The 21,049-nt window shown below is 38.2% G+C and overlaps 1 pseudogene; it reads left to right on the top strand.

Moving 5' to 3' along the window:
* The first annotated feature begins 10,918 nt into the window (after positions 1-10,918).
* LOC118641569 lies at positions 10,919-11,613 on the top strand (annotated as a pseudogene).
* Positions 11,614-21,049: the final 9,436 nt, after the last annotated feature.

The following is a 21,049-nucleotide window of genomic DNA, read 5'->3' as shown; positions in this document are numbered from 1 at the left end:
GGTGAGTGATTTCTTGCTTCACAGTGGCCATCTTCTTGTTGTGTTCTCCCTTTGGCAGAGAGCAGAGAAATAGGAAGCAAGCTTTCTCCTGTCTCTCCTTTTAAAATCATTAATCACATCATAAAGGCTTTATCCTCATGATCTAATTACCTCCTGAAAAGTCCCATCTCCAACACCATAACTTCAGGGTTTAGGGTTTCAACATATAGATTGTTTGAAGACACAAATATGTAGTCTATAGCATGGTTCTAACCCAGGAGGAGGCAGAACTAGAATTCAATCACTTATATGAATCTATATTGTCTCTTTTGATCTCCTTTCTGATTCTTATTCTTTTCCTTCTCCTACTCTTCAACTGGCTAAATCATTTTCACTGCAGGACAAATGTGATTATATCTTAGAGAAGCCATGCCTTCTCTCAGCCTGCCAGGATCAGTGCAATGCAATAAAACTACAAGCACAGGCTGCTTGGAGTGAGGGGGAGCTTTGCAAGGGAGCAAATGCTCTAGATCTTTGGATGCAGTCCCATTTATTTGCAGATTGGTACCCCCAGGTTACAAGTGGATTTATGTAAATTATTTCCTTGAGATGGCGTCTCAGCAACCACACACCCTACCTTTGTCTCTTGCTTTTTATGGGAAAAGACTTTGAAGCCAAAAGGCAGCAAACCTTTAATCACATGCAAATAAAGCACTCAATGCATCTGGGCAGGCCAGGTTTCTGAGAATGCATTAACACGAGGTTGAGAGTGCATTAATACAAGGTTACAAAACGTCCATCTTCCAACCCACCAACCCCACCAAGCCATATTGCATAGAAGTGAATACCATGTTCTCTGTAGCCAAATCACCTGAATTAAAATATCAGCTCCACTACTTACCAGGTGTGTATAAACTTGTTTAAATTATGTAACCTACCTGTGCCTCAGTTTCTTCATTTATAAAATAGCAATGATAACATAGCACCTACTTCACTTGAATTCAACAAGTTAATACATGAAAAGTACTTGCAGCAGTTAATTTCACTCAGTGTGGAGTATCACAATTTTAATTATGTCCTACTATGCATCCATCCCTAGTCTGTGATTTTCTCAGGCTGGAGTCCTCAAGGCTCTGGCTAATAATCTTCCAACCCAAGGACTCATGGGAAAACTTATAAAAAAATGTTCTACCTTAACACTTTAACACTCTAGATTTGCATGCAAATGTGCTTTTGTTTGTAGACTATTGCTTTGGCAATTACATTTTAAAACTCTATTTTGAAAGTTAAAGTAAGAATTGATCACTTTTGTATGATGCTTCTATATTTCTCTCCTTGGAGCAATATGTATTCAGCCTGTAGCTTGGTCTTAATGGTGGAAGGGGAGTAGGAATTATAATATAGCTACCAAGAATGAAAAAAGATAAATTATATTTATATTTCAAAATCTTACTCTATTATATACATATATAGTTTTGAAAAATTTGATTTTCTCTACATTCTTCTACATACTCATAGTAAACTATTCTGCCATTTCAGTCAGTATATAATTTATAATAATTACAACATAATGGTAGAATTTATTTACCAATCTTTAAACATGTAGAACTGTTCTCATGTCTCTGATATAAATGTTAAATGAATAAACAACCTTATAGAAAAATTGTACATAAATGTCTTTAGCATTAATTTGTAGAGATGAATTTGCTATAACAAAGGGTATTTTACATATTTTGCCATCATATACATATATTAGATATTTGGTTGGTCTTTAGTTAAGATGACCTTATATAAACAGTTATTAAATTAGAGTCAGAGGGTTCACTGTGTAGAAATGAGTTGTCTGGGTGGATATAATTTTGGAAAATTTGAGTCATTATAACAGGGATGGGGCTTTGTTAATGCTAAATCTGGCTTGAAGACCAGGTTTGCTTTAAATGTCTGTGAATACTCTTTGTAAAGGTGTATATTATTTGTGACTATAAAGTCTTCATGAATTTTAATGCAAGCCAATAATATAAAACAGAGTTGGAAAATTTTTCTCTTTAAAGGGCCATAAAATAAACATTTTAGACAGGCCACATGAGGTCTCTGTTGCAGTTTCTCAACTTTGGAAAGCAACCATAGACAATATGTTAAATGAGTGAGAGTAGATGTGTTTCAATAAAACTTTATTTATAACACAGACAGTGGTCCAGATTTAGTCTGCAGCTGCAGTTTGCCTACATCTGGTATGAAAGAACTATGCATTAAATAAATGGGATTTCTCAACCTGCAAGGGCCCAGCTCTTCATGTATCGCTCTATGAGTGTATGTGTAATCTTGTTAGGAACCTGGGAACCAACAACTGCTGAGTTAAGTTACACTATATTTTCCCCACATATTGTGCTACTCTCTTCTGAAAAGCATGGGACTTAAAGTAATCCACAATGGTTGCTTTTCTGTGTATATGACTGTGCATTTCTGTTGAGGAGAAAGAATTCCTGTCATTTGTAATAATGAATCATCTTAAACAATAGAATATGTTTCTATAAAAGTTGAATCGGCTAATAAAATCATTAACATTATAGGAAAATTCACCCTTCATATATAACAAAAATATAATACGGTATATTGATCTGTTTTATTTTAATCATTTTGGAAGATTTTTTTAAAAGACAACTTTATCTTTTGGCTTTAATTTGTATTTTATAGATTTTCAATACGGTTGAAGCTTTTCTTCCTTATAATTTAATAGCTGACAATAAGAACTAGGTCCCAGACAAGCTCCTGATCCTCCTGGATTAACTAGGCCATAGTTGTTCTTTTTAATCCTCATCCCAGGATATATTTTTTATTTTTTTTATTTTTTAGAAAAAGATTGAGAGACAGAAAGAACCATCAATGTGAGAGAGAAAACGAGACAGAAACATCTTTCAGTTGCCTCCCAAATGCTCCTCAACCAGGGATAGAACTTGCAACCTTTTGGTGTACGGGATGCCGCTTCAACCAGCTGAGACACTAGCCAGGGTGAGTGGGCCATAGTTTTGACTGGATGTTACTGAAACCACCTGCCCTCACCCCCGTAATTACCTGACAACTGTCACAGTTTTGTAGGGCATGGAGGAGATAGTTAAGACTTTTAGCAAAGGGAACTTTATTCAGCCTATCAATATTCTGTGGGCACATGTTTATGTTGTGCTCCATCTGCTCAGTAGGCCAAATATAAGATAGTAAGTGATCCCAGGTCCTCATCAGACAGCCCCTTCTTCCTAGCACACAACTCTAGCCTCCAACCTCAGGCCTTACCTCTTGCCACTGAAAGATGAGAGTCATTGGATCTATGCTGCACCCAGACACCTGGATCACCTGGAGGTCAGATGAATATGTACTCCTTCCTTCCCTCTCTCCCCAATAAAATTGGGAATTCCCCCACCCACCCAGAATTAGGGCATTAGGGAATTCCCTCCCTGATGAAATGTTAGCACTTAAGCTTTTGCCTCTAGACCTCTTTTCTAAGTCATCTGTGCTAAGAAAGGGTACATTCATTTTGTATGTAGAGATGCTAATTCAACATTTTTTTTAATTACAAGAAGCTATTACAATTTGTTTTAGTGTATTTAAGAGAAGTATACTGCAAATGTGTTTTCCCTGCCAACATTATTGTTTAACTTTCAAGTGCACAGCATTATTTGGTATGGGATTTCTTCTAAAATAATTGGCCTATGTCATCAAATTAATTTTATTACATTGTACTCACATGACCTTACGTAAAATAAATACTTCATATTCTGTGGATTAATAATTTTGTGTGCATGTCGAAAAAATGGAGAGACAGGGGGCATTAGCTTTAAAATTTTCATTCCAAATATAAGAGCAGGGGGTAGGTAAAAGTTTTAAGTGCCAAACCACTGAATTTTCTACGCGATATTGATAAGTGACACGCGTGGCTTTGATTGAGTAGTGGAAGATCATTCATTTTAGCATGAACATTTCTTTAAACCAGCATTTCAGTACACATGTTGGCCCTCACTCACTGCTTTGATCATCATCTCCTTCAAGTTTCCTACAGATAATTTATATTTAAAACATGATCTTTGTCCTATTTTACTTTATAGTGCTTATCACCAATTAATATTATAATTGTCTCCTATTATTGCTATTTTAATTCACTAAAGCTTAAGATCTATGGAGGCAAGAATCACCCACTGTTTTGTCTGCTGCTCTATTTTCAGTACCTAGAAGAATACACACTTGAAATATAGTAGGCACCTGTTAATTTCCGAATAATGAATGAATGCTCACTTAAGAAAGAAGCTAGATTATTATTTTAATAATGCCTTATACTTGTAAAACATCTAAGAATTTTAAAGTGGGTTTTACCTGCATCAATTCACAGCTCGTTTTGTGTGCACATTTTACCTATAAAGAATCTATAACTTTTAAAGTTTGTATGACTTCTCCAAGTTAACCATCTCAGTTATATGAGGAATCATGACCTTTTCCGCTGCTTTTCAGACTTTAAGACTGGTTTTGGTGTTATTACTCTTTTAAGAATAAGTAATTTCTGGTTATAATGTTATAGTAACTAATCCATTATATCATGACTATGTAATCGCCATACCTTGAGATCATTGACCCTTATAAACTGATCAATGTCCTTCCATACTGAAACACAGCTTGGCACATGAGGAAGTAAGGGAAGAATCAAATACACACACACACACACACACACACACACACACACACACACCCTACATGTGCACATAGAGTCTGAATCATTAATATTTTAAACATAAAATACTAGACAATAATTCATTCTATTCTGCAATCAATTCTGATGAAAGCCCACTGATAACCCTGGCATTTTCATCATCCTAAAGTCTAATTTCTTCTTTTTGCCTCCATTTATCACTTCTTATCTTACACCGGAAAAGGTTTTCTATTTGTGCCATTCAAATCTAATCTCCTGACCCCCTATTCTTGTCAATCAACTTTATCTGAACTAATTAGCATGGAAACAACTGTGATCATCTAAGGAGATTTTTGTTTCCTGCTTTTACTGGAAAACAAAGAAGGTGGTGGTGGTTGGATCACTTCAGTAAGAAGCAAAATAGGTAGCTCCCTTTTTAAAGCTGTTTAAATGCCCAGGGTGGTTTGAACTATTCCCCAAGTATGTACAGCTCCTGCGTAAACCAGGGACAGTACAAAATGGCAAGAGTGATGAAGATCTCATTGGACTCCGCTGCATTCTGTACAGTGTGGAGGTGGGCTCTTCACACTAAAGCAGACAATGAGTACACACTGTGTGACACACGCTTAAAAATAGACACGTGTGGCCGCCAAATATCCGCTGTGACAAAGATCTCATCTACTAATTATCTGCAACACACTTTGGGTCCCCTGACTGCTACCCCCATCTTTTTACAATCCACCAGAGGGTGATTTTGGCAGGTTGTCAGCAGGCAAACAGGGAAATGAGTTGGAAAACATTAATAAAGATTGAAAACAACAGCTTTTCATGCTTTGAGCTTATCAGTCAAGTGTAACAAAAACTGTAAGATGAGGACCAGGGACAATAGACTGAAAAGACAAGAAAGGGAGAAACAAACACTCAAATGACTGTAAAGAAACATTTGTAAGCCTCTTGTGAAGTATATCTGCGGTCGTTTTTTTCCTTGAAGTTGTCTTATAGTTTTTTTCCCTTTTAGAAATTGAACCAGTGAAGTGTTACATTCCATAATAGTGAAACACTTCTGTTTCTGGTCCAAATACGGCAAAATTCCTGGTCCATCTTAACATAAAAAATAACAACACACTATTCAGTTTACAAAAAGAGGAACAAAACTGTCCTAGCTATAAGATACCCAGAAAAAAAGAACCAGAGCATAACATGGAAAATAGCTTTTCTCTGATTAACAAGAATAATTCCATTAACAAGACGAAGTCCCTAATGTTACTTTCCTTCATCGACTACAGTGTATTTCCAGAATTTTTATAGCATTTAATTGCAAAATATGTGAATGCTGTGTTCAGTATATTTGAACTATGTATTAACTCGACGGAAAAGAATTTTAAGGAATCATGAGAGATAGAGATAAGTGGAGCTTCTGCAGGGTTTTCCGCCTGCAAGTGTGTTTCAGTGAGGGCTGAGGAAAACAAGGGGGCTTCTACCTTGATCTCTTCTATTTACCAGCTGTGTGATGCGGGTGTTTTGACTTCCAGGAGCGGCAAGCTCGTTGTTTGTACAATGGGACTTGCAGTGCCTCCTTTAGAAAGCTGCCACCTGAAGCAGACAGGAATGTGATGGTGTCTAAACCCACTTCATAGTTTGTGACGTAAAACGTAAGCGTGCACTTAAAAAGGAACAATGAAAAGAATGTTGTGTGAGGTGTACAACGGTTTCTCAAATCTTAAGAAAGTAAGAATGTGATATTAAAATATATATTTTATTGAAATGAGACTTTTATTCTCTATGATAAAAATGAAAATAATTGATTTTAACATACTCATGGAGTCATCAGGTTCATTTTGTATCAATATGTAAAAAATAATGTAACAGACTCCTTTTAACCCCGTTATATGGAGTTCAAATGTAATATATAGAACATGAACATGGAGCTATGCCTATAGCCCGTTACTAGTCTTGTTTTCTTCCCCATTCCAATAATTAACCAGGACTGCAGGTTTCTGTCTATTTTTAGTATTGTTACATACATGTGCTTCCACAAAAGGTAAATTATTGCAAGTATAATTCTAAGAGCTACTTGTTTCTGGCATTCAACATTCTATACTTGTGATTTTTATATATACACATCGATCTACTTCATATTTTTAGAAAGTTAAATAGCATCCTATCATATAAATATGATATTTTTTTTTCTTTCTTGTGGTGGATGCTTAAATCCCTTTAAGTTTGCTGTCTGAAACAATGTTTTTAGTGAGGATGCTTATATATAGCTCCTTGTACACATGTACAAGATTATTATCAGGCTATGTACCCAGAAGTGTCAACTTTTTAAACTAATAGGTATCTTAGACACTATAAATTCATTTTCTGAGGCACAATTAAATCAATAAGTGGGAAGGCTTAGAGTCAATCCCCAGCCTTCTGGATATGTCTTCTGTGCTCTTTCCACTGTGTCACTAATCCTCATCATGTGTTTTCCACATCCCTCTCTATGCCATTCCCTGCATAGTACCTGTAGTTAGAATTTATTTTAAAATGTTAATTGGATCATATCACACTTGGTTTAAGCCCATGAAAGTCTTCTTATTGCTCTTAGAATAAAATTCAAATTCCTAACCAAGGTCTATCTAGTCTCATCTAGTGCCCCTCTCCCTTCATTGGCTGTGCTCCGGCTACACTGGTCTTTTCTCTATACTTAAGCCAAGTTCCTTCCTACTTGAAGGCATTTGCACATACTATTTGTTTCTGCCCAGATCACTCTTCCTCCAACACTGCACATGGCTGGCTCATTCTCATCCTTCAGGTATTAGATAAAAAGTGAGTTCTTCAAAGAGGTCTCCAATCTCAAATAAGCCTCCATCCCCACAGTGGGTCTCCTTTATAGCACTCCATTATTTTGCTTGAGCAGCTATAACAAAATACCACAAATGGGGTGACTAACACAACAAAATGTATTGTCCCACAGTCCTGGAGACGAGGAGTCTGAGGTCAAGGTGTCAGCAGAGTTGGATCCTTCCGAGATCTGAGATCTGTGAAGAAGAATCTGTTCCATGCCTTTCTTCTAGCTTCTGGTGGTTTGCTAGCAATCTTTCGCATTTCTGGTTTATCTAAATATCACCAGGCCTTCATCTTCACATCGTGTTTCTCCTAGTGCTCACATTTATATCCAAATGTCCCCTTTAATAGGGATAGCAGTTATATTGGATTAAGGGTGCACCTTACTCCATTGTGCCCTCATCTTAAATTAGCTATTTACATCTTCAACAAACCTATTTCCAAATAAGATCACATTTTGAAGTACTGGGCATTAGGACTTTAACATATGAATTTGGGGAAGATACAATTCAATATATAACAATCACTTTTCAAAATGTATGAATATATACATATTTATTTATTAGTTTAATCACTGTAGAGAATAATTATTTTGTTCTGTTTATTGTTTGTTTGTTTTGGTTTTTGGTGTGAATGTATATACCCAATGCCCTCAATAGGCTTAGTACTTGATAGTCAATAATTATTTATTGTTTTCCTACACATGTAACTACATGATTTATAAAGTCTGTTGCTGCTCTAATTTTGTAATTTTGCTTTGCTTTTGCTAGGCCAGATTTTATCATTATAATTGTATCCACTGCCATCTTAGGGCAAAGTTTTCAAAATGTAAGCCATATGTCAAAATAAGTAAAACATAAATCCAGTTTTGTTTTATAACTTCCTACATAATTCAAAGCAAAATATGTATGCTTTTAGAAAGGAGATGGAAGAATCCACATAGTTCAGTTAGTAATTTTTCAACCAACTTTCTATTTACTTTCTGTCTGAGGAAAGAGGTCTAGAAATAATATATAATGTAACCCCACTATATTTTGTGCTGGACAAGGGAAACTTGAGAGAACTCATCTTTGTAGTTCAGAATATTCCCGGCTTATGCTAGACTCTCTGCAGAAGAATCGTCTTTCCTTCTTTTTATGCTCATCCCACTCCAAGCCAGAGCCCGGAATCCTGTTAGAACCTACCATCTGAATCAATTTCTTTATGCATTTATTCTATTCTTTTCCTCAGCCTTCTCTTGCTTGCCCTTTTTACCAGTTCCATCTCCAATGCTGTCAAAAGATCACGAGTCTCCCATTTTAAAAGGTTTGTTTTAAATCTTCAAATCTATTATTGGATCTGGTCACTCAACCCAACCTCCTTGATATTTCCCTTCAGCCACTTTACATTACTCCTGTCACTTCTGCTCTATGAATCTTCCCAAAATGCCATTTTCATTATTCCATTTCCCTGGCTTAAAACTACATTGGGACCATATCACTTCCTGGATCAAGTTTAAGATTCTAAGTCTCTGTTATTAGCCTTAGATTACTCATCCTTTCTTTAAAAAAAAAAAAAAAAAAAAAAAACAACTTCCACTTGATTTCTCAAACTGAAGCCATCTACTCTATTCTCCCAACAACTCTTCTCAATGTCAACTCTCTTCCCTTTACTTATGTTCTTTTTCCAAGTGAGAGAGACCTGCCTACATTGTCCTGAGAACATCCAGCGCCATCCAGTTATCACATTCCAGCTAAGGGATGTTCTCATGGAGTTGACCCTTCTATTCCATACAATCTTCTCTGTCTAAACTTCTATAGCAATTTTAGTTAGGGAGCAACATGAAAAAAGGTATTTTTTTAGTTAGATGAGTGAACATTAAACTTCTGGTTCATCTGTGCTTTTTGGCATTCTTCTGAACTCAGTAAATAAATAACTATCTTCAGCTCCACTCACAATTAGGCCTGAACTACATGGAATCAATTAAGGAACATCTTTAAACAACACTGAGTTTATGTCACGTATAAACTATTCTCTTTATATTTTTTATTTTTCTATGCTCTTACCATTTTTTTAATCCTCGCCCAAGAATTTTTTTTTTTCCATTTACCTTCAGACAAAGTGGAAGGGAGAGAAAGAGAGGGGGGGGGAGAGAGAGAGAGAGACCAATGTGAGAGAGACCATTGATTGGACACCTCCCACACGACCCCTACCAAAGTTGGGGACAGACCTGAAACCGAGGTTTATGCCCTTGACCAGATTCAAACTCGAGATTCTTTGGTCCACGGGCCGACACTCCAACCACTGAGTCAAACTGGCCAAAGCTACTCTTCCCATTTCAATGCCTAAGTGCTTTCTTCATACCAGCTTTTATGTATAAATTAGGTATAATTTCAAGATTTCAAAAGAAATACACAACTTCTGTAAGAAACCCAGAGGTCTATAGCCCTTAGTAGAAAGCCTTTGAAAACACATGTCAGCAGAAATTAAAGAAATTGTAAAGCTATAGAAAGTACATGGGAAAATATTGAATTTTCTTTCATCCTAAATAAAGTTTTCTCTGACAACACTTTTTGATTTTGTACCTAGCTGCTTTATTTTTTAACAATATATAACAGCATCAAAGGGTTATTATGCTCCTGCCTCATGATTCTTTAACTTCAAGCTCACAGTGTAATACTGATATAGGAAAAATGGGAAGCACAAATATAAAAGAATACCAATAGACTACAAAAGAATGTTAATTTAGAATGCAGTTTCTAAGAAATGCCAAGAATGATCTCACCCATACAGAGAACGCATTAATCTATAATATATGTAAAGTGGAAATACATTAAATGCAGGGCACGTATTCAACAATATTAATTTTATGTGATGCCTTTTAACAACTGTAAGAAGTGCAAAATTTTACAGTTGGACCCATTATTCAAGTCTGTTTTCCATACTAGACTATAAAGTCTCTGACGTTAGGACCATGCCTGTGTTATTACTATTGTACCCTACCATCCAGACCCGGGCCACCAACACTGTGCTCACTAGCCACATGGGACTATCGTACACTTGAAATGTAGTCCAAACTGATTTGTACTATAAGTCAAATACACACTGAATTTTGAAGGCTTAGTAAAAAATGACAGACTCAAATTTTATGTTGAAATAATAATATTATACCTATATTGTGTTAAGTAAATTTTACAAAAAAAAAAAAAAGAAACATACCTGTATCTTTTCTACTTTCCTTAGTGTGGCAACTACAATTTTTTAAAATATGTTTTTATTGATTTAGAGAGAGAGGAAGGGAGAGGGAGAGAGAGATAGAAGCACGCAAACCCCGGGCATGTGCCCAGACTGGGAATCAAAGCAGTGACCTCCTGGTGCATGGGAGATGCTCAGCCAGCTGAGCCACACCAGCCGGGTAAAACTGCAAAATTTAGTCATATAGGCAGGTGTCCTGACATGGGCCTGAACCTGTGCAGATTCAGAAAACACAGCCGGCGGTGGAATGGGGGCGCGGTTCGGAGGCTCCGAGGATGTGGAGGTGCTGTCTGTTTTGACCAAGGTTATGAAGCACGTGATGTGCAGTTGCTGCGCTGGTGGAGGAAGAAACATCCAGATACTGACCTACCAAGAACCACCTGAACAACCTAACAGCCCCGGGTTATTCTGCTTTGGAAACCAACATCATGAGAATTGAATTTGAAAGACTGGCTGCTTGACAACCAAATGAATTGCTCTGTATGAAAGGGTATGAACTTCAGGTCAGAAAATTGACATTACTGCAGGGCAAGAATGTGTAAACAAGTCTATGGCCCAGTTAGAGCATCAGTGGTTGGACCTGAGCATCTGGAACTAATGTGACAGCTGGATGCAACGCTTGGAAAGTGTGTAATGAAAATCTCATTCATCTGATTGAACACGCACAGAAAGAGCTCCGGACGCTAAGGAAACATACTCAAGTATTAAAGTGGCAGCGGAAGAAGGCACAACTCCGAACTGGATGTCAATGAAGAGAAAAGGAGTCAAGTTCGGTATCCTTGGTCGGTCGGGATGATAAGACTGAACAAACTATGGTGCAAGTAGAAGATGAAGTCTCTCAGATGAAGCAGCAACACAGAGAGGCCAACAACGAAAACAGGGAACAAGAATTCTGAAAAGACGAATTCAGTCGGTGGTGGAAAGAAGGGGAGCTGGACTTTCACAGGAGATCAGACACCTGGACTATGAAGGACAACAGAATCTTTCAGAAATCCTCCGTGCTGAAGTGTTAAGAAACTATAGAAAGTGGACTGTCATATTCTATTTGTACATTAGAAAAAAATAAAAAGTTTCAGCTTGGTGGTAAAAAATGAAAAATTTCACCTGTGGCTTGTGTTATAGTTCTGTTGAAGAGTGTTGATCTAGATCATGATAAATACATTGTAGACTTTCAGTAAAGTTCCTTATATAAATAAGTGGACATACTACAGAATATGTTAAAATAGTTGTGTTTTGACACAATTATTTATTGTCAGTTTATAAGATTAGCTATTTAAAACCACATTTTTCTAATTCTAGAAGAATTTGTGGAGAAGTGTTTTCTATGCTCAAGAAAGCTAACTTCTTTTTTCGGTATCATATTATCATTGACATTATTTATTCACTAGAGCACAAATCAACTTTAGTTCTTTCATAGACTGTCTACATGACATATGGAAACATACCTTTTAAAAGAAAATCAAAAATTTGCCTGGCCAGTGAGGCTCAGTGGATTGAGTGACTTCCCATGGACTGAGAGGTCCCAGTTTGACTCTCTGTCAGGTCACATGCTCAGGTTTCAAGCTCGATCCCCAACAGGGGGCGCGCAGGAGGCAGCCAATCTATGTTTCTCACAGAATGTTTCTCTCTCTCTCTCCCCCTAAAAAAAAAAAAATCATTAAAAACATATTAGAAAAAAAGAAAGGAAAGAAAGGAAAAAAGAAAGGAAACCAAATAGCATATTTTGTATTTTATATAAAACTATACTACTATTTCCTTTGAGTTGACTGACTGTTTTGACATTGCTAATCTTTTTTATGATATCTACTATCATAGATACAAAAATGACTTTACCAACATGCTCTGGATTAAAGGTATATGCCAGTGCAGCCCAGAAAGGATGCTTTCCTCCACTCTGCTTTACAAATGCCGTGTTCACTGATACACACGTTCTGTTACCAAGAACCAGCCTAAGCATCTAAGCTAGTACTTACAGTCAAGACCAAAGCTCTCTTAATAAAGTGTGGGGACGTCCAGTTGAGATACAATTAAATTAAGAATTACAGTTAGAGCATGTTTTGGAGAACACTGTATTACCATCTGCTTTTCCTCTACCTACAGCATCTGTGGTCTATAAAATTGAATATTAATCTTAATGACAAGAAATGATCATGAATCCTGACAGATTACAAAAGCAAGACTAGTATTCCAGCAGCACAAGGAAATATAAAACTTCTCAGAAGAAATATAGAACTGGCCTATACAATTCAGCCCTGCCCTCTACTTTTACAAATGAACCAACAGATGCCTTGAGAGGTTAAGTGACTGTTCATCGCTCAGAGTGAGATCACTGATCTTCATCCAATTCCCTTCCCTTTATAGCACACAGTCCTTCCTTCACTCTGAATTAATTTTGTAAGATACATCCATATTGACTGACTGAGCTGGATTTCAAACAGCTATCAAAATTGCTTAAACTTGGCATGTAAGAGAAATAATCAGTGGGACAGAGCAAAATTGCTTCAATTCAATGTGAACCGTGAAATAAATTATCGCAGCTAGAGATATTAACAAATCACTCTTTTAGCATGACAACTTCCAAGGATATCACTTTTTTTATATTTCTGTGTTTGCATTTTTCCTTCTGTATTTGTGAATGCATTTGCCCTCATTAAAACTAAAATCTTGAAAAAGAGTCATCCCAAATCCTTATACTTTTCCTCCTCTATATGCCTTAGAGTTATTATTTCTATCAAGCATAGGTCATTGGGCTATTTTATGATTTTCAGTAATTTAGACACTCACCTTTAACTAGATTATGATGACAAGTGCTTTAAGAACAATGATTAAGCTTTATAAATTGTTCTCATCAGAGGTCTAATACTCAGTGGAATGCATTCCACATATTAGATAATCAATAGAGGCAAGTTGATTGGCTGTTGTGGGTTGTTATCCTTCACTGAGTCTTTGAGAGGGAGATGAATGTGTTCTGGATGTTGAAGGAAAGATGGGTGTTGGAGGGATTAGCAATTGGCAATACTTTTGTTAGTTCTGTGTTATAGGGACCCTTGACCAAATACAGAAGTCAGGGGCCAGGTCATGCAGGTCTCCACACCAGGCTTCTGTAATGTTTCTACAGACTCTGTGGCCGCACATCTCTGCGCTATTTGGGGGATTATAGGTCGTAGCACTTTATAGACAATGTCTGTTTTACCTTTATAGTATCCTCTGCCAGTTGAGAAGGGGCTAGTGCTTAGTCCATTTCCCTTTACCGGCACAGGGGAAAATATAAGCAAAGAGAGCCTGAATCATTTATACAAGGCGGTGGAGGAGGCGGGGGCAGGTCTCAGATGGTTGTCTAAGTCCAAATTCCACGCTCTATCTGCTAGATAATCCTGCTTTCCCTCTCAATATAATATTTCCCTAGATAGTTCTTGAAACATTTATAGCAGAAGCCTACAGAGTGACTGTTATAGAAGTCTGTGGAAAATTTCCAGGAGTCTAAAACTGTAAGGAAATGGCCACATTTCACTTCGGGTATTCACATTTGAGAAGTGATGTGTGTTTTTTTCTCCCTCCCCTCAAATATTCAAAAGTTTGATCTGAGGCAGAAGTTCTACTATATTCCTCCCTAAACCAGAGGAATGAAAACACCCATGAATTTTCATCAGTTTGCTGTAGGCAGAAACTTGCCAGTTTGCAGGAAAATGGCTTAAAAATCAAGCTGAGATGAAATACTTGAACTTCTAGTGTGAACCTATGAAAGTAATATTTTTCTTTATCAGCTAATATGAAGGTTTTCACAACCCTACATTACTTTGGTACAAAAATGACTTTTTCTGTCTAAAACGTCACAGACTCGATTCTTTAGAACATACTCGTAAGAGGATTCTCATCCCCTTAATTTTGGCTCATGCCATCATTTTCCTTTTATTCTTTATTCCTATATTTATCAGAAATTCCCTGTAACTAACTTCCTTTAACCTTCACTGTGAGGTACACTTATGGGAGGAGTGGAAAATGGGCTAAAACTGGAGAAGTTTTTCTTTCTCAGGGTATCAAAAAACCTACAAAGGCCAAACACTTGCTTCCTACCTAACAAAACCTGTGATCATACTGAACTCAGTAGAGCCCTGAGTTTCACCCTGAAACTTACAGATTCAGTTTGCATTTCCCCAAGTCATCATCATGTGACAAGATGGTGCACGTTTAGGCCACTTGGATATCAGCTATAATTACCATGGGCAATGACGCTGATCCAGTGTTATGCTTCTCCACAGATGGGACCAGAAGGGTTCATTTGATGATACCTCACTCTACTTATTTCTTTGTCATACTAAACCAGTAAGTGAGTTTTACTTTTATGACCTGCATCTAATCAAACCTATTTCTCCAAGATATTTTTCATTTCAGATCAATGAGTATTTCTGGAGCCATCAATTACTTGAAAGCTGCTATCATAGATGCTATAAAATATGTATGCTGATAATGGCATTAGTAATGTAAACATGAATTTATAAATCTACCGAGTCACGGGCATCTATTTGTTCAATGAAGTATTTAGCTTGCTTGGCTGGTATGGCTCAGTGATAGAGCATCGTTCCATGCACCAAGAGGTCACTGGTTGATTCCCCACGCTCAGGTAGCTAGGGGGCATGCAGGAGGCAGCTAATTGATGTTCTCACATGGATGTTTCTATCTCTCTCTATCTATCCCTTCCTTTCTCTCTCAGAAAAAAAAAATCAATAAAATATATTAAAGTATTTAGCATTATAAGACATGTGCTCCCTGTTTGACAAACTGAAGTATATGATAAAATTTCACTAATATTCTCCTATAAACAATTCTGTGAGTGTCTTTAATTATTAGATTTTGAAGTCAATGAAAAGATTATACATAGTGGACACATCAGAATATTGAAGTAAGTGAAGATTCTGATTTTCATTATTTTTGCCTCATCTACATCTTTACTTCACTTTCTAATATAGATCCTTCTTCAGAAGTATTCTATTCTCAGAAGGGCAAGTATTTTGAGTTGCTTTTTTAGTAATTGTGGGGAAATATACATATTCACATTCTTCTGTTGTCTAATCCTTCCTGTTTATATTAAGTGTAAAAGAATGGAAAGGTTGCTGCAGAGAAAAAGAGTACAGTACAAGCTATTATTAGTGAGTGAAGGGAAGTCAATTGGTATATACTGGAAACAAGAAATACTCATCACATTATTGGTATTACAAAACAGTCTAGATTGAAGACGCAGTTCACTTAAAAATTATAAATTGACTTTGTTTTCATTCAACACCGGTGTGTACGGCATGTTCTCTTAGAAGTAGACACCAAGACAGCATTAAACCAGCAAGAGATTTATTGTAGAAATGTCTATGAGGGAAAATTGGGAGGAAACCAGGAAGGTCTTAGAGAACCCTCAGATCAAGATGATACCTGAAAAGGTGGGAAAAAAAGTAAAGATTGATTGGAGGAAGGCAGGTCTAAAAAGTTTGGCAAGGTCAATGGCCCATGGGAAGGACTGAGAAAAGTGGCCCATCAGAGTTCTCCACCTTCCAGGAATAACCTACTCTACCGCTGCACTGAGCACTGGCTGGGGAAAGCCATGTGGAAGGGAAGCCTTCATGGGCTAGTGGTGATGCATTTCAGAGCACAACCGCTAGAGCCATTGCTCCCTTCAGTTGGAACTCTGGGAAACACAGTAGAATGGTTTGATGGCTGCCACAGGCCCTCTCTTGCAACACACAGATCTACTTTTCCTCACAGCTAGGAGAGCCCGTATCCATGGTTTCCCAGGGCCTCTCTTCCTAACAAGAAACTTAGAAGAGGTTGTTCTTATGTACTTGATCTTGAGACCACAAATGATATTCAAACTATTCTTCCTCCATTATCCATTCAGAATTCCCTTCCATCCTCAGCAATCACCTCTGCTTGTTGGTGGTAGCAATGTTGTTGGTACAACCCAAACCTTCATTCCTGGGAGGTCTGTATCCTTGGAAAGCATACTCAGATGTGGGGGTTGTAGTACATATCCATTCACAGTTACAATGGGGCAAGTGGTACCAAGAAGTACTCACCTGAATCACCTGGAGTTCACACATATTCCTACCAACTCCTGCTGTATGAATAGTAGCCCCATGTCTTCTTGTTATCAAGGTCAATTGCTGCTGCCAGTATGATGACCTCTTTTCTACCGTGATGGTCTCTCAGCACAAGGGATACAGGCAGCAGCTGTAACATGCACTTCAATGGAACTTGTTCTGTGTCCCTTAGCAAGAGTATTTCCCCTTTGGTCACGAGGACCTTAAATTCTGCAGTCCAGATCACGGAATAGAGATGAAGAAAATCCCTCAGCTAGTCATGGAGTGACAGTAAGTGAGGAGAGTCATGCTTCTACTCATGGTTCCCAGATCCATACATTCTTCTTCTTAGAGACACAGCACTATCTCGAGGTCTCTGATTTAGTGCACACACTACATCCTGAGGATGACTCTCCATAATTTCAGAATGTTGCCCTCTGGACTAGCTCTTTGGCTGGATTTTTAGAGGCTGTTCCAGGGTTCTGAGGCAGGCTGGTTCTGGATGGTGCACTATCTGACATAACCAGTGGATCCCATGGTTATCTGTCCTTGGTCTCTTTCAGTGTGAGGTACACCCACTGTTTGAATGTTGTGGGTATTATATCTGAAAATTGGCTCAGGTGTGAGAATTGCGCAAGAGATTGTTACTTTTAATTGAATCAATCATCCTCAGCTTCTGGATCCTCCATTTTTACTTTTTTGTTGTTGTTATCATTGTGACAACACTCTTCCTCCCAGGGATACCATGTTCCATTACCATCTTCACAACATCCTGTGTTTCAAGCTCATTTGACTACCCCTTTGACCTTGCCAAAGAGTTATTGTGGCCTCCTGGCATCTGGTGTCTAACTTTGCTCCCTGGCTTCTATAGACTGTACCCGACTCTCTTACCATCAGCCCTGGCCTGCAGAGGAGGCCACCATTAAATTTCTGATGCTAATACATCTCTCACCAGCACATTGATGATGGTCTTGGGAAATAATATGACCTTTGGTTCTTGTCATCTGCTAGATCTTCACGCCTGCTTTCCTTGGCCTCTTTATTTGTGCCCTTAACATTTGACATGGCAACTCAGGCGTTTCAACTTCACATGGTGTTGGTCATACACTTTTCAGGCCTCCCAGAGCTCCTGCAGCAGCAAGTTTACTGCATCTCCTAGGGTCCTTGCGAGGACACGTCTTGTTCCAAGACAAGAATCCTTGATTTCATAGTCTTACATTTGGCCTCTTTGATGAAGCACCTTCAAAATTACACCACAGGAGTATTCTCAAGCCAGTACATGTCAGCTAATTTTTTTAACTCATTCAGTAAATATAATCTCTTTCCTTCCCAGCAGCAAAAGTGAGCCTGAGGCAGCCAGAGCGATGCCCACAGACAGTATGGCAGCAAGAGCCAAGCAGGGCAAGTGGCCAGCCCAGTCAGCCTCAGGCCAGTGGCCCTGGAGCACAAAGCCACAAGCAGCACCGTGAGGGTATTGGCACCTCCACTACTGTCAGCTGGGCCACATGGTGGGGCTGGCATATGCAGTTCATGTCCTTCTCAGCTGAGCTCATCAGCTGCTTAACCAGAATCAGCAAGGCCAGCAGGCAGAGCATGGTGCCCACTGACAGTCACCATTTGCCCAGCAGTTGCTGGTGGAGGAGAGCAGTGCCACTCCACCACCCCAGAGCCCACCACAAGGCCTACAGTGAAAGTGATGGTTCTTTCTTGGTAAGGGTGGTCCACCTCTGAAGCCTAGAAGGTATATAGGCAAATGCAGAGCCAATATTCCCAGGGGCCTCCATGCCATGTTTCAGAGCCCCCGGTTTTCCCAGCCAGCATCCTGGCCTTGCCATAACAAGCAGAGCATTGGGTGAGCATTGAAATGTCTCTGGGGCTCTGCAGTTCTATCGGAGCTTCAGCCTACCGCACATCTGTTCCCACTACAGGAGACAGGGCCTCTGTAAGACATCAAAGCTTGTGAAAAGCCCTTTGTCACTTATCCCTCTGCAGGGCATCAATGCAACTTGTAAGGAACCAGCCAACTCCACTATCTCCATAGTACTGGTAACCCTAACCTTTCCATGCCTGAATCCTTCCCCCTACCTCAGCACTCTTCTCAATCCAGACACTTTCCTGTCACCAGCCTTAAAATCCTTAGCAATCAACACCCCCTTGTACAAGGAAGTATCACTTCTCCATTGTCCTCTTTACCCACCAATGAATAAACCAATCCTATTCCTACCTTATTGCTTGTTTTCTTGGGTAACTCCTGATACAACTTGTGTTATTTGGGTACTGTGAGAGGCAGATGACACCAAGAAAGAATGAGATATGAAAAATTTATTAGGAAAAAACATCTATGGAGAAAACTAGGAAAGGAGCTGGAGGAGGCTAAGAGAGCAGACGTATCCTGACCCTTGTGAGGGGAAAGGGAAGAAAGAAAAGTTGGATGCAAGAGTTGTAGATGGCCTGGCAGTTTTAAGAAAGTTTTAAGAAAGCACTGTTAGTGAATCCTCAAGCCAAAGTTTCCCATCAGAGGAGTCCCTTACCCTCCAATGTTGGGCCTGTCAGCATCCTTATAGCACATGTTTTATGAGGTAAAAATATGCTTTCTTTCTTGTTCATTAAGCTACTGAGTTAATGTGTTTACGTAAAGACTTAAAAGTAAACAAAAGAATGTAGAGATCTTTGTGCACTCATATTTTGTAGCTCTTTTCTTTATTTTGCTATGTTTGCAGCAATTCTACAATTTGTATATTCTCTTGTTCTATAATCTTATTTTTATTAGCTCCTTGAAGTCCTCAAGAATTTCAAGGAGAGTCTATAAATCACCTTATGATTAAATTATTATTTCTAAATTTTTATGTTGAGAATCACAGATAAGTGCTATGTGGGATGGGGGAGAGATTCCAACAGATTTTTTTTTTAAAAAGAATATATACTTTCAGTTATAAAGTAAGCATAATTAAAGCACTAAACTGTTGTGGTAAAAATGAATCATTCTTCATCTGGTGTTACATCAATACAGCTAATGTTTCTGTAGGCACACAGCAAGCATCAGTCTTTCCTTCGGTTTTCTGTACCAGCTTCTTATTTTATTATCATATTCATCTGTGCCTAAAGGCTTGAGCTAGGTGATTGTACCTGCATCTTTACCTTTCATGGAATCTCATCAAGACACTTTAATTTCTATTGGCGTGCAGTGTTCACATGATGCCTAAATATTCAAAATGATCTCAGTTATAACTTATTTGAGATTATTTTTCATGTTTATTTTCTTTTTGTTACTTTTATTATTTCAAATCTTTCCATTTTAACTGAGTTTCTCCAATATCTGTAATACTCTATAAACATTATACATGAAATATCTCTTTAATTATTCTAGAGGGAAGAGTCATAAGGCATAAGGACTTTTGTAACCAAAGTCAATTTCTCCTGAGTGAAACTCACATGTCTGTCTTTTTAAATTATTTCAGAGGAGACAAAAAACCTTGTCAATATAGGGCAATTGATTCTACTTGCCTGTTATGATTTTATAAAAATGGCCCATCTCCAAAGAAATGACCAAATCAGTCATAAAGAAATCCACACTGACATTAATACAGGATGGGGCAAAAGAAGGTTTACAGTTGTGAGTATGCAAAACAATTTATTCTTGTATTATTACTTATTAATTATTGTGTTATTTTCCATATGAACAACTATAAACCTACTTTTGCCCCCACCCTGTGGTAGCATTAGTAATATTAGCAAACAATGTAGTCTGCTCTTTTTCAGTTGAATAGACACGGCCTTAGACAAGAGACAAACATTTTCTATAAATTACATAATGAGTTCATTTCCTTTTGTTATTGGTGAGGAGCTCTTTGTGGCCCCACCTGTCACTGGTGAAGTGGGCTTTTTGCAATGTCATGAGAAAAGGAATTTTTTGAGACTTGCACAGGAGAATGAATGACATTTATCTGTGTGGAATTAAATCCCTGAGTTTTCAGGTTCCCTCTCCCTCTCTCCTGCCATGGAAGAAGTCCATCTACGTCTCCAGTAGGGCTAGGATGAAAGCCATTGTCCAGAGTTTCCATTCCATATTTATACAGTCCGGTTTGGCAACAGGCTAGCTTAGCTTGTGTCCCCAGCTGTAGTCCACCACATGAGGGGGCCCCATGGCAATGGGTCATTCAGCTTCTAGGGCACATGGCTGTGGAGGGTACATGGTGAGTGCAAGGATGCAGGAGCAAAGCAAGAGGAACAAGAGAGAGAGAGAATTCCTTTGGCTAGCACATTTAAC

This window comes from Molossus molossus, unplaced genomic scaffold (assembly GCF_014108415.1).
Source record: "Molossus molossus isolate mMolMol1 unplaced genomic scaffold, mMolMol1.p scaffold_m16_p_3, whole genome shotgun sequence".
Lineage (NCBI taxonomy): Eukaryota > Metazoa > Chordata > Mammalia > Chiroptera > Molossidae > Molossus > Molossus molossus.
The sequence above is the reverse complement of the archived record's forward strand: the minus strand, read 5'-3'. Positions and strand labels throughout refer to the sequence as shown.